The sequence below is a fragment of the Rhinopithecus bieti genome, unplaced genomic scaffold (assembly GCF_001698545.2).
Source record: "Rhinopithecus bieti isolate Rb0 unplaced genomic scaffold, ASM169854v2 scaffold_3832, whole genome shotgun sequence".
Taxonomy (NCBI): Eukaryota; Metazoa; Chordata; class Mammalia; order Primates; family Cercopithecidae; genus Rhinopithecus; species Rhinopithecus bieti.
The window spans coordinates 407,852-420,116 of NW_016804242.1; the positions used below are offsets into that span (position 1 = coordinate 407,852).

At 37.4% G+C, this 12,265-nt stretch overlaps 1 protein-coding gene and 1 pseudogene across 1 annotated transcript in view; one reads left to right on the top strand and one right to left on the bottom strand.

Annotated features, from left to right (window-relative positions):
• CUNH7orf78 (chromosome unknown C7orf78 homolog) overlaps positions 1-12,265 on the top strand; it is a 71,361-nt gene that overhangs the window by 7,906 nt on the left and 51,190 nt on the right. The gene's annotated exons all lie outside the window — the stretch shown is intronic.
• LOC108526593 (cTAGE family member 5-like) lies at positions 6,418-9,005 on the bottom strand (annotated as a pseudogene).

The window sequence follows — 12,265 nt, forward strand, 5'->3', positions numbered from 1 at the left end:
ACTTTAAGCCTTTTTAAAAATAAAGTGCTGGGCTATGCTTGGTGGCTCATGCCTGTAATCTAAGCACTTTGGGAGGCTGAGGCAGGAGGTTCGCTGGAACCCAGAAATTCGAAATCAGCCTGGGAAACATAGAGACCTCATCTCTTTCAAAAAATTTAATAGTAATTATATGGAAAAAAAAAATTTAAGTGCTGGTCTTTTTTGTTAATGTTAAACATTTACCAGAGTCACTTGCACACAGATATTTCTTCAACTTAAAAAAAAGCTACCAGTCAAAATTCCATGAACATGTTGATTGCTTTAATATATTAATATACTGATGGATAATATGCTGATATCTATTAATATATTTTACTCATGTTATCCTATTAACTAAAACTATTGGTGAGCAAAATTTGAGCACCAAGAAAGTAGAAATGTACTTTTGCATGATATTAAAATATGACGGTAAAAACAAACAAACAATGAAAATGACATTAAATTATATTTGACCAGAACTCACAAAGGCAGTTAGGAAATCCAAGTGTCTAGAGATGATGGCTGTGTAAGAACCTAGATAAATTTCATATAGAAAATGCAAAGATTTCTACAATGTGGCTGAGTTTACTGATGGTGCTGGTAACTTTGCTGGCCATCTGAGAACTGCCAAGGAAGGCTCTTGCCTCTTTAAGTGTTTCTGAAAAGGGAAGTTTTTATTAAGTCATCACCTCCACAGAGTACCTTCCAATTGTCATGGGAGCTTTGTGTAACACATGAGAAAATAGGCTTCACTTGCACCAGCATGATTTCCATAGAGGCATGAAGAACCGGACCACTGTTATTCTTCTAGGGGCAGAGAACGGAACCTCTGTCTCATTCTGTCTCTGAGGAAGCCACAGTGATAAAGAGATTGAGATTAAAGCAAGAACAGAAAATGTCTTTGTAACTGAAAGGATACATACGTTATCTGAAGTAATATCCTGGGACCACGTGGCAATCACAACTACCACAATATGTGAATTTGTTAGAGTTTCATGAATATTTATGCTATTACTTCCCCAGACATTCAGAAAATACTTGGGAGATGCAATGATCCATGCCTAGGTTTGTTTGGCAGTAAAATAAAACCTTGATGTGAATTCCTGCAGTCTTTTCTTTTAGTGTTGTCTGTTTTCCCAAATACCCAGAAGCGGGTGGGAGAACAAACTTGAATTCCAATGTTTTAATTATTATATCATTTTAGATAGAAACTCAGAACCTCTATTTTTGAGCACCAATCTGTAGATGTTGGAGATTTGTTTTAAATAATCTCTGGAGCTCATTGACCTGTCTAGAAGAAGAATGGATAAGGCATAAGGTTTGAGCAAAATTTACTTTTGAAAATTTTACTTTTTTCTTTGACAATGTCTGATCCTGCCCTTTGGGAAGGATAAAGCTCTATAAAAGCACAGGGCCAGCTCCTGTTTTCTGAACCCTTTCTATGGATGGGGATGAATCTATGCATTCCACTTATCAGAGTAGGTTTACCCTCATGGATTACATTTGAGGTCCCACATCTGAGTGGTTGACATATTGGGCCAATATAGCTAGCCTAAGTGTCCCTGTATTAGCACTGGCTTGTGTAATAAGTTATCAGCTGGTGGAAGGACCTAGGAGACTGTATATATAAGCTGAGAGAGAGGCATCAGTGATATAGGGATCTGTGCCAACTGTACATTCAGCCTACTTTTGTCTTTCGCATTTTCTCTTGCCCTAAAACATATTGCATTCATTATAGGATAGATGGTTGCTGTGACCATTCGGTTTATGACTTGATAGGTCTAATGGCACTTCAGCTTAAGCTGGACAACTCTGGATTTATACTTACTTGACATGCCTTTCTCACTAAACTTAATAATTTCTAGGTTTCGGCCGGCCGCGGTTGCTCAAGCCTGTAATCCCAGCACTTTGGGAGGCCGAGACGGGCGGATCACGAGGTCAGGAGATCAAAACCATCCTGGCTAACACGGTGAAACCCCGTCTCTACTAAAAAAAATACAAAAAACTAGCCGGGCGAGGTGGCGGGCGCCTGTAGTCCCAGCTACTCGGGAGGGCTGAGGCAGGAGAATGGCTGGAACCTGGGAGGCGGAGCTTGCAGTGAGCTGAGACCCGGCCACTGCACTCCAGCCTGGGCGGCAGAGCCAGACTACGTCTCAAAAAAAATAATAATAATAAAATAAAATAATAATAATAATTTCTAGGTTTCATTTAATGACATTCACTTTAACATTTAGATGACATTGTAGGGTGATTAATTGGCTTAATTTCAATATTGTTGTGTCTCAGGGACTAGGGAGGCCAGAAGAGGAAGAGAGAGAGGGAAATGATCCATCGGTGGAGCAGTCAGTACACACACAACATTTATCAATTAAGTTTGCTGTCTTATGTGGACGTGCTCATGCTGCCCTAAAACGATTACAATAGTAACATCAAAGATCACTGATCACAGACCATCATAACAGACATAATAATAATAAGCCAGTTTAAAACACTGTACAAATCATTAAAATTTGACCTAGGATACAAAATGAGAGCATGCTGTTGGGAAAATGGTGCAGATAGACTTGCTTGAGGCAGGTTAGCCACAAAATTTTAACACAATGGAAATGCAGTATCTATGAAGCACAATAAATTGCAGAACGATAAAATGAGTTATGTCTGTATATAGAAAGAGAACTGATTTGATTGTGTTTATCTTAAATTCTGTGACCTTAATGGACTCACTTCTTAATTTTAGGAGGTTTCTAAAATAGATTTGTTTGGATTTCTATGTAGACAGTCATGTCTGTTGTAAATAGGGACTATTCTATTTTTTCCATCCTGATCTGTATGTCCTTTAATTATTTTCTTGTCTTATTGCACAGTGTATAACTTCCAGCACTGTTTTGCATAAGGGTGATAAAAGCAGATATAGTTCCTTTATTCTTGATTTAGAGAGAAACCATTCAGTTTTTCACCACCAAATATGATGTTAGTATAGTTATGTCCTACATAACACTTTGGTCACTGATGGACGGCATATATGAGAGTGGTCCCACGAGACTATAATGGGATTGAAAAAATCATATTGCCAACTGATGTCTTAGCCATGATAATGTTGTAGCACAATACATTACTTACATGTTTGTGGGATTGCTGCTGTAAACAATCCTACTGTACTCCCAGTGTGGGATAAAAGCAAACAACTATGCATTTTACTATACATTTACTACATTTTACTAAAATTTTTGTCATTATTTTATTTTATTTTATTTTGGAATGGAGTCTTGCTCTGTTGCCCAGGCTGGAGTGCAGTGGTGCAATCTCAGCTCACTGCAACCTCTGCCTCCTGGGTTCAAGTGATTCTTGTGTCTCAGCCTCACAAGTAGCTGAGATTACAGGTGTGCAGCACCATGCTTGGCCAATTTTTATGTTTTTGGCAGAGATGGGGTTTCACCATTTTGGTCAGGCTTTTCTTGAACTCCCGACCACAAATGATCTGCCTACCTCAGCCTCCCAAAGTACTGAGATTGCAGGTGTGAGCCACTGTGCCTGGCCTTTGTCATTATTTTAGAGTGTACTCTTTTACTTATAAAATGTTAACTCCTAAACAGTCTCAGGCAAGTCCATCAAGAGGTGTTCCAGAAGAAAGCATTGCTATCATAGGAGACAACATCTTCATGCATGCTCTTACCCGTGAAGACCTTTCAGTGGGAAAACATACGGAGGTAGAAGACTGATACTGATGATCTTGATACTAGGTAGACTTAGGCTGTTGCATGTATTTGTGTCTTAGTTTTTAATAACAAATTTTAAAAGTAAATAATAAAATTAAAATTTCACAAGCAGAAAAGTGTTTGTAGAACAAAGATATACAAAAGATAATCTTTTGTACAGCTTCATAATATTTGTGTTTTAAGTTGTGTTATTACAAAGTAGAATCAAATTATTATTAAAAATTAAAAAGTTTATAAAGTAAAAGTTATAGTAAGCTACAGCTAATTTATTGTTGAAGAAAGAAAAATGCTTTAATGAATTCAGTGTAGCCTAAGTGTACAGTGTTTATAAAGTCTACAGTATCATACAGTAATGTCCTAGGCCTTCGTATTCACTCACCACTCACTCACCCAGGCAACTTCCAGTCCTGTAAGCTCCATTTATGGTAAGTGCCCTATACAGGTATACCATTTACAAAATCTTTTATGTTATATTTTTTTACGTGCATTGTATGTATTTAGATATGCTTAGATACATAAATACCATAGTTGGTGAGTGTTACCAAACTGTTACCATAAATGTAACACTTACTGTGTTATAATAGCCTACAGTATTCAGTGAAGTCTTATGCTGTACAGGTTTGTCATCTAAGAGGGATGAGCTATTCCATATAGCCTAGGTGTATAGTGGCTACTATATATACCATCTAGATCTGTGTAAGTACACTCTAGGACATTCGCACAATGGCAAAATCACCTGACAGAACATTTCTCAGAATGTATCCACATCATTAAACAACACATGACTGTCTAATGTTAGCTTTTTGTAGATGCTTTTTATCAAGTCGATAAAGTTTCCTCTATTCCCGCTTTATAGAGAGCTTTTATCATGAATGGATATCGAAATGTGTTAAATGTTTATTATGCATCAACTGATATAATGTAACTTTCCTTCTTTTGTTTGTTAACATGGTGGATTATTTTGATTGACTTTGTGAGATTTAATCAGGCTTATTTTTCTGGAAACAATCCCCCACTGGACGTGGGTAAATTTTGAAAAATATACTGTAGAAGTCCATTTGTTAAGTGAGTTATACATATCTTTATATATATATGTATATATGTGTGTGTGTATATATATATATATACACACATTCTCTCTCTCTCCTGGTTTTAGTATCAGTGTAATAATAGCTTCAAAAAAATAAATTGGAAAATGTTCTTTTTCTGTTTTCTGGAAAAAATAGTGTAAAATTGGTGTTAACTTTTTTTTAAAACACGTTAGAATTCTCCAGTGAAACCATCTAAACCTAGATATTTCTTTTTTAGTAGTTTTAAAATTATGAATTCTATTTTCTTAATGGTTATAGAGTCATTCACATGATCTATTCCTGCGTGGTGAGTGGAGTTAGTTTGTGTTGCAGCAGGAACACTGCATTTTGTCCATTTTGTCTAAGTTGTCTAATTTATGTGTGTGGAGTGGTTTGAAATATTCCTTGATTGTCCTTTGTAATGTGTGGTGTCTGTAGTGATATTGCCTGTTTCATTATGATATTTAAAATTTGTGTCTTTTCCTTTTAATTTCTGCTTGAGTTTGCTAAATTTCATTAATCTTTTAACAGAGCTATCTCTGTTTCATTGATTTAACTATTGTTTTTCTCTTTTAAATGTGTTTTCTGTTCTTATCTTCATTAATCCCCACCCTCTACTTGCTTTCAGTTTATTCTGCTCTTCTTTTTCTAGGTTCCTGAGGTGGAAATCTTTTGCTCAGTCGAGACTTTTCCTCTTTACTCTTTCCTAATGCATGCATTTATTGCTCTAACTTTCCACTTCTCAGCACTTTGATATGTCACAGTTTCATGGTTTATCCAAAGTCCAATGTACTTTTAAAATTTTCCTTGAGCTTCTTCTTTGATCCGAGAGATCATATCTTAGAAGTGTGTTTTAACTTTCCAAGTGGTTTGGACTTTTCATATCCTTTCTTAATGCTGATTCCAATTGGATTCCCTACAATGATTTCTAGGTTTTCCACCTGCTCTGGATCGATTACTATCTCTTAAATTTGCTGTGGTGAATTTAGGGCCTAGGATAGCTCTATCGTCGCCATGTGTCTTTTGTCTTCGAAAAAATACGTGTATTCTGCTGTTGCGTGGAATATTCTGTAAATGCCAAATAGATTCTTTTGGTTAATGGCATTTTGAGTTGTTTTATATTCTTGCTGATTTTTTCCCTCTTTTTAAAAATATGAAATGCTTCACAAAATTTTGTGTAATCTATGTGCAGGAGCCGTGTTAATCTTGTCTGCATCATTCTAATTTTAGAAAGTGCTGCCAAAGCCAACACTCCTTGCTGATTTTCTGTCTAGTTCTATCAATTATTGAAAAAGGCATGAGGAAATTTCTAACTATAATTGTGGATTCATCTATATCTCCTTTCAGTTCTGGCAGTTTTCTTTTTTAAAAAAATCAAAAAAAAATTATTTAATTAAGCATAAAGTTACTTTCACCTTTATCTACAACCACAGGGAATGTAGTTCTTGGCATGAAGACACAGCCTTTAGAATTTAAAGCCTCCCCACCTGCGAGATTACATATATAAAACTTCCACTATTGTTTCCATAGTAGTGGATTAGTTCCCGAGATTAAAAGTTATACGATCTAGAATATACTAAAATGGAAATGATTTACTCATAGATTTGTATTTAAATCATCTTTATTTACAAAATACTATGCTAAGAACTATAATGACATTAAACTTCAGTTTGAGAAAAGTGTAATCACTTAAGTAACAGCAGTTACTTAAACTGAAAATGAGATCAGTCTAAATTACTTTTGAAGAGAGCAAAAATATTGTCAGGTTTCTTGCTGTGGTTCTGGATGTTCAGTAGCAGGCTTCTTTGAAAGCAGAATCAACCTGAAGGGAACTCGCTTCTACCTTCAGAATGTGGGGGTGGGGTAAAATCCAGGTCTTGGGTGAAGGTAAGGAGGAAAACCCCTCGGTGGATAGATGTTTCTCATCACAAATGGAGCATGTGGTGGACCTGGGAAATCCTTTGGTGGATAGTAACCACGAGAAACTCCGAACATGGTTCCTGGAGGAGGTAGGGGGAAAGGAGGTCCTCTTCTCATGAATGGGCCCCTTGTATTCACTGGAAACAATGGACCTCTGATTGGAGCTAGAGGTGGAGGAACAAAGCTGGTACCAGTTGCTTCATTTTCAGCAGCGAGAGATGAATCAGGCACATTTAAATTACCAGGATCATCTTTGGCATCATTTCTACTGGATTCCATTTCGGAAGCCATTGACCCATCCATTTTATCCAAAGAAGGCATATTAACACTTCTGAGTTCTGCTGGCCCCGACAGCCTATCAGAATTAGAATAAAATCTGTCTTCCCTTTGTGGAGGAGGAGCTGAATCAGGATATGATTGTCCTGGTGGAGCAAACATCATCCTAGGGTCCTGTTCCCACGGAGATGACAGGGACCCAGTGTCAGAAGGAGCCCTGTGAGGATCGGTTAACGTATCATAGCTTGGATCTCCTCTTTCATTGGTAATCTGATGGTCCAGAGGATTCCCTGGGCCTCTTGGGCCTCTTCCTCCTCCCTCGGGAAGCACAGGTGAGAGTCTGAGTGGACCCTCCAACAAAGTTTTAGGAGAGAGAAAAGCTCTCGTTTCAGATGAAGGCTGACCCAATGGTGAGGGACCATATGGGGAATGCTCTTTGCCAAATGCTGTTTTTGAAACATCAGGTGCACAAGGATCTTTTCTAAAAGTTCAAATTTAAACTCTTTTCAGTTAATTTTGTCTGTTGTGAGCATTTTCTTTCCTTAAATCATTGAGGTTTCTTTCAGCAGTCTGAGCTGCCAACCAATTATCATGTCCCTTTTCTCGTAGGAAACAACCTGCCTTTGATAAAAATTAATAGTTCTCTCCAATTCTTCTTCAAGATCTTTGGCTAGCTTTCTATAGGTCTCCAGTCCTTCAGTGGTATGGCTGATCTTTTTTTCCACTTTAGAAAGTTTCTCTTCTTCCTCTATCCGGTAATTTTCCTCTACTGTCAATTTCTTGTGGAGTTTCATTTCATTTTCTTGATATAATTCAGTCATTATTTTAAGTTTCTGTTGAAGCTTCTGATTCTCACTTTCAAAATACATGTTTTCTGACTGCAAAGATGCGTGTTGAGTCTGAAGATTTTTAATATGCTCTGTAAGCTCTTCCTTTGTTTTGTCAACTTCAGATAACTGAATAATAATGTGGTTTCTTTCTCCTTCTGAGGTTTTTAAAGAAACATTTAACTTAGTAGCATGAATCAGTTTCTTCAAAGCTCCTTTTGGAGGATCATCTAAGTAAACACCATTTTCCAATTCGCCGTTCACTTCTAATTCCAAGTTATCGTCATCCGTTATGTCCTATCCGTTATGTCCTCTCCAAGCACAGCAGCCGGATCTTTCATCTTTAGCAAGCATCCAGTCAGAGTCTTGATGTGATTTTCTTTATCATTTAGAACTTGTTCTGCGTGTACTTTGGAGTCTTCAAATATTATTTTCTGTTTATTAAGTTCACTCACTTGTTCTTTCCATACTTCAGCTTCTTGCAAAAGCTGCTTCTGGCTTTCCTGAAGTTGAGAATTTTCATTCAAAGCATCTTTTATTGCGATCTCCTGTCGTTCTTCATTCATGTTAAATATCTTGCAGATGATTTTGGCTTCAGCTATTTGTGATTTGAGGGATTTTGACTCATCTTCTAGAGACCGTATCCTTTTTGAAATATCTGTCATCAATTCATCTTGTTGAGAATGTTTAGATTTCTCTTCTTTGAACTCTTTCTCTAGACAGAGGATTTCATCCTTAAGTTCAGAATTGGACCTGTTCAGCTTTTCACAGGCTGCCTCCAAACTTCGTGCTTCTGCTGCCGCCTTCTCAAAGCTGGCATCCTCTAAAGATGACTCTACTTCATAGCCTTCATACTCTTTTTGAATAAGGTTAAATTTTCAAGTATTTTACATTTTCTTCAATTAGTCCAGAAAGCTTTGCAGCAAGTTTTTTTTCTCTTCCCACATAAAGCCGACTCCTAACTGATCTAAAACTTCTCAACAAAAAAAGGAGAACAGCAAAAAATCCAACAACAGCTGCACATACCACCAAGTCCCATGGAAAACCATAAGGATTCGAATCTGGTCTCCTACTTTCAGGCAGTGCTGCCACAAGGCTGCGTAGCTCCTCCAGTACCAGCCCCAAATAGGGCTGAGGAGTAGCGTCTGGCTCCTTCATAGAGCCAAGGCTGCTCTGGGGTCACCGCAGTAACACTGGCCACAACAAGCGGTGGAGAACACGCAGCCTTGGTTCTGGAACCCGAATCCGCACGCGCAACCAAGCGGAGCGGACCACTGCAGAGCCAGCTGCAGGGGGAGTTGGGGAACGCGGGCACCCCACAGGCCTCACAGCCCCATGCTGCCCCTCCCCACCCACCCCCAGCCCCTTGTTACACTTTACATCCTGAGACAGCGCAGGTCGGAGCCTGACCCGCCTTGGTTCTGGCAGTTTTCACATCACATATTTTGAAGCTCTATTGTTTGGTGAATATACTTTTAAAATTGCTGTCCTCTTCATGAATTAAACCTTTGATCATTATACAATCTCTCTGTTTCTGGCAATTTTCTTTGCTTTGGCTGATATACATACAGGCACTCTTGCTTTCCTTGCATTAATGTTTGTGTAATATATCTTTTTTCATCCTTTTAATTTGGCCTGCCCTATATTGGTAAATTTCAAGTGAGTTTCTTGCACACAGCATACAAGAAACATATAAGAAAGGGTCATACTTTTAAATACCCTCTTCTACTATCTGTCTCTTGGTAAACCATTCGTAATTCACCTAATTATGGATATTTTAGTCCTTAAGCCTGACATTTTCTGTTTTCTGTATCAATTCTTGTTTCTCTGCTTATTTTTCATGACTTCCTGTGGGTTGTTTGAATATTTGTTTTAGAATTCCATTTTGTTATTCATAGTATTTATAGTGTATCTTCTTTTTTATAGTTTTTTTGGTTGTATTTTATAGCTTAGTATATATTCCTTTATATATACACTATCACACTAAATTGGTGTCATCTGTATTGCAGTTTGAGTGAAGTATAACAACCCTCTGTCATATTATGTCTCTTTACCCTCTGAAATTTGTAGTATAATTGTCTTACATACATTTAGAATAACACTAGACAATGCTATGATTTTTGCTTGAAACATCAAACGTAATTTAGGAAATTAGAATCTATGAAAATAAAGTGAGCATTTTAGAGCTGCCAGAAAGAAATCTGACACAACCTGTTTTATCTTTCTTTTTTTCTTTCTTTCCCTTATATTGATCATAGATATTATGATGCCCTATCTATTAACTCCAATATCTGGATTATCTATTAATTTGTTTTTAATAACTGATTTATTTCTCATCAGTCTGCCTTTTTTTTTTTTTGCTTTTTTGTATATTTGGTACTTTTTTAAAAGTATGCTGAATTTATGGATAATAGGATATAGAAATACTCAAGAATTTTGCATTTGTTTTTTCTGGGCAGAAGTTGTAATTACTTGTAGATCATCTTGCTGCTCTCAAGACCTAGTTTTAAGTTGTGTTATGGTAATTATATTTTATTTTCCTCTTAGAGCATATGCCTCACCCCTAGGATACTGCGCCTCTCCTAAGAGAATTTTTAGAGTCCAAATGAGTTTCTCAGTTGTTTACCAACATTTCCCCATCTGGCTGGATCTGAACTCCAGTAGCTTTCCAGGAAATTTTCAGTCCCTGGTGATCTCTTCTGCTTTCTGTATGCCAGCCGTTGCTTTCTACTGGGTCTCCTCTGTTCTTAACCAACTGTCACATAGCTAAGCAGTCACAGAAGGACCAAAATGGCATTTACACACCCATTTCTAGGTTCTTTCTCTCTCCCATATGGTACATTGACCCCCAATTCCAAGCCAGTTTAGCAGCTTTGAACTCTATTCATTGCTTCTTTTGGTTCCCAAGACCACTAACCCTTGGTTGGGTCGCATTTTCCCATACCAACGTCAGGAAGATGCCTTTCTGGAAAATCCTGGCAAATGTGGTACTAATCTCATGTTCCTCACCTTCCTTAAAGATCTCACACGTGACTTGCTACAACAATGTTCTTCAATGCCTGCTGATATGGTTTGGCTGTGACCCTACCCAGATCCCATCTTGAATTGTGGCTCTTATGATTCCCACATGTAGCCTTGCCCACCTGAACCATGTTTAGGACCTGGTGAGAGGTAATTGAATCATGGGGTCGGGTCTTTCCCATGCTGTTCTTGTGATAGTAAGTCTCACGAGATCTGATGGTTTTACAAAGGGGAGCTCCCCTGCATATGCCCTCTCTCTTGTCTGCCATGTAAGACGTGCCTTTGCTTTTCCTTTGCCTTCCATCATGATTGTGAGGTCTCCCCAGCCACGTGGAACTGTGAGTCCACTAAACCTCTTTCTCTTATATATTACCCAGTCTTGAGTAAGTCTTTATTAGCAGCATGAGAACAGACTAATGCACCTGCCAAGAATTTTTTTCTATATTTTGTCCAGATTGTATTTTTTTTTATGGTGGGAGTGTGAATCTGATACAAGCTATTTGGTGCCAAGTAGCCAAGTCACATAATAATTTATTTTTAACTTAAAGCTATGCAACCTTCTTTCTATACCTAAATTTTTAATTAAAATATAATAATTAAAATATTACTAAACATTTCTTAATGATTTTATTTCATGGGGAAAAAGACTCAGTCAGGAATGTGAAGTATGTCTTACAAATATTTCTCATTTTGCAGGACATTGGGTGCCCCTCTCCCATGGATGATCATTAGTGTGATTTACCTTTATGCTTTGAGAAAACAAGTCTGTAGTACGTTACTATATTCTGCTATATAAAGATACTCTTCAGCTTATGATAGGATTATGTTCCAATAAACCCATCATAAGTTGATACTATTGTAAGTTGGTGCTATATATATATATAGACTCTTGTCATCTTGCCCAGGCTGGAGTGCAGTGGCTATTCTCAGGTGTGGTCATAGTGCACTATATTCTCAAACTCTTTGAGCTCAAACAGTCCTCCTGCCTCAGCTTCCTGAGGAGCTCAGACTATAGGCACACACCCCTATACCTGGCTTGAAGATAAGTTTAATAAACCTAACCTACCAAACATCATAGCTTATCCTAGCCCACCTTAACCATGCTCAGAACACTAACATTAGCCTACAGTTGGGCAAAATAATCTTACACAAAGCCTATATTATAGAAAGCTGTTGAATATTTTATGTAATTTACTGAATACTGTACTGAAAATGAAAACATAATGGTAGCATGAGTACTTGAAATATGGTTTCTACTGAATACATATTACTTTCCCACCATTGTACAGCTGAAAATCTTAAGTGAAACTATTGTACGTTGGTGATTCTCTGCATTTGTTTATTTTACTACTTTCCCTTTTTCTTTTAATAATCGAAAGGCATAATAAGGTAAAATATTATTGCCTAAAAATACTCT